This window comes from Cucumis melo, chromosome 1 (genome assembly GCF_025177605.1).
Source record: "Cucumis melo cultivar AY chromosome 1, USDA_Cmelo_AY_1.0, whole genome shotgun sequence".
Classification (NCBI taxonomy): domain Eukaryota; kingdom Viridiplantae; phylum Streptophyta; class Magnoliopsida; order Cucurbitales; family Cucurbitaceae; genus Cucumis; species Cucumis melo.
The window spans coordinates 16,305,930-16,308,565 of NC_066857.1; the positions used below are offsets into that span (position 1 = coordinate 16,305,930).

A 2,636-nucleotide genomic window follows, 5' to 3' on the forward strand; every position below is an offset into this window, starting at 1 on the left:
CGCAATTGTCTCTAAAATTAAATCAGAAAGTATATCTTTTGAAGGCTAATTTTGTTAATTAATATCTAGACAAACAATCAACCAAAAGTTCAATGAAGTGAGGACTTCACATTTAAGTGCATAAAAAATGGCATTTTAAAGCATTTGAAAAATCATTTCAAATATAACCTAAATTAAAGGTTGCCCGAGAATGTAAAGCAAGAAACAATGTCTTTTTCTTGCTTGAAACATTATTTTTGGCTCAATCACCAATCAGAAGGATTCTTATTTAATTTCTAACAACTTGAATTTTGACAACCTAACTACTTAGAGCAGAGACAACAATATAATAAATTCATGAGTCCATGACAATACAATTAAAGAGTCCAGAAAATAAGCCAGATTCAACACCGAAAAGCCAAAATTTAATCCATGTCAAGTAACCTCAACAAGAACTTAGCTCATAAGATCTTTGGAAAACTAGTACTCACCAAAAATAAAAGAAAAAAAAAATACCGATGACCGAGATCTGTGAATGGACAGCGAACTTGCGACGACCGATGAATGGACGGGCTGAGTAGGATGAACGGAGTGCGACGGTGAACGGGATGAACAAGATGAACGAATGAGTGCAACGACCAAGTCTTTAGATTTGTGAGTGTGAACAGGTGAGGCCGTGAGGGAACGAACGGGTGAGGGCCGAGTGAGGGAAAACGAACAGGTGAGTCACTGGCGATTGCAACGACCAAGTGAGGGAAAACGAGAGGAGATCTATGCAAACGCGAAGTGCGAACTTGAGCTGACCGACCGCCAAAACTCGATTTTTTAATTATAATACCGAAACCTAACCGCCCATATTATTTTTCTGATCGTCCGACATCGGTTCGTTCAGTTTTGATCGTTCGTTTCGATTTTTCGGCCCACCATGCTCACCCTTACTTTTCACCCAATTTTTTCCAAAATATTTTATCAAACATTTTCAAATGTTATTCCGTTTTTTTCAAAATGTTCTCTCAACCAATTCTTTTTTTTTTAAAAAAAAACTTCTCTAGAAAAGTTAGCACTTTAATTAGGTTTTTTCAAGCTTTTTTTTATTCTCTTTTATTTCATAAACTTTTTCTTCTTTAATTTTCCAAAACATCCTTGCAGTACCTTTTCTCGAACTTTCTTTTTTACTTAAAATGCCTTTTGTAAAATACTTTTTTGGTATCGTTATTGATGATTAACACCATTGATAAAAATCATAAGTTCTTCGCTTTATCTAGATAGATATTCAAGATTCATTTGATTTGTTGATATATATACACATATAAAATAAAAAAATTTTGAAAATGATTTTGACATGAAAACGAAAGACACGGACAAACTTGATAATTATTTAATTTGATATTTGATCAGTAACATTTCCAATATTTGATCAATAATTTGTTGTGCAATGCAATTTCTTATATTATAATATTTTAGAAAATAACTTTAAAAATTAAAAATGTATTATATTTATTAATTTTCAGTCACAACAAAAAAAAAAGAAAAAAAAGCAAGAATAAACCGAAGCCCATTAACAACGTTGGCTTAAGCCCATCATTTTAAAATTAAAAATTCACGCTTTAACGGTCATATTTCTCTACGATCATCCTAATTAAAGCCGCTCCACTTGTCAACTTCATCAAATCGCTGCGTTTCTTTGTGGCACCGTCAAAATTTTGTTTGGATCGAAGAAATTTTCCCCATCCTGCCATGGCCGTGTGAAAATTTCTTCAATGCAAACGGAAATTTTATCTTCCTTTCGCCATGGATTTCCATAGCTTGTCAAGGAGAGAGACCCAATCCTTTTGTAAGAGGAATAAGATTCCGGCCAATATCACTAATGTCGCCATGGCCGACACTCTTGCTGCTCGATCTTCAATCCGTGAGTCATCTTCTTTCCGGTAGTGTTTATTTTTTGATGTTGGATTGTTTGTTCAAAATTTGTTTTCTGATTTTGGATTGTTTGCTGTTTGTATCGACTGAAGGAATCGAGGAGTTTTTGTGCGGTGATAAATGAGCACCCAAAACGGCAATTGATTCTGTAGTTTAATCTTGTGATTTTGGTGATTTTGAAGCGTATAACATAATTCTACTGTGTTAAGAAGTAAATAAGATTTTTCTAGGGTTTTTGAAAGTTAATTTTAGATATTTCCTTATTCGATCTTGGTATAGGTTGAAGGAATTGAAAGGAGTTTCCTGAATTGCCGATGAAAGCAGAGCTTATTTCCTCGGAAATTCCACGAACTGCACTGAGAATTCGGAAAGAAGAAAGGCCTTTAAAGATGAGGCAATTACTACTCAATCACATCGAAAGTAATTGTATTTTTGGATTTAACATTTTGCCATTTGTGTGGTTACCTTTAATCACTTATCTTGAATATGAGAACAAGTGGGACTGAGTTTAGTGTGAACCGTTCAAACATTTTTGTTTTCTGTTTTTTTTTTTTTTGTTTCTTATTTTTTGTTGCTCGTTTTTTTTATTATTTAAGAATGAGAAATAAGAATAGATATCTTGTTTCTTGAAAAAGAAGATACAGAAACTTTTTTGATGACTATTTTCTCATTACAATTTCTTTTTCAAAATTAATTATGTTTAGCAAATATTGTGTCAGTTTCCTTTATCAAGATTT

At 32.9% G+C, this 2,636-nt stretch overlaps 1 long non-coding RNA gene across 1 annotated transcript; it reads left to right on the forward strand.

Annotated features, from left to right (window-relative positions):
• Positions 1–1,551: 1,551 nt before the first annotated feature.
• Positions 1,552–2,426, forward strand: LOC103490270 (uncharacterized). Its single transcript, XR_537826.2, has 2 exons — positions 1,552–1,888; positions 2,179–2,426. It is a non-coding gene; the product is annotated as an uncharacterized LOC103490270 (long non-coding RNA).
• Positions 2,427–2,636: the final 210 nt, after the last annotated feature.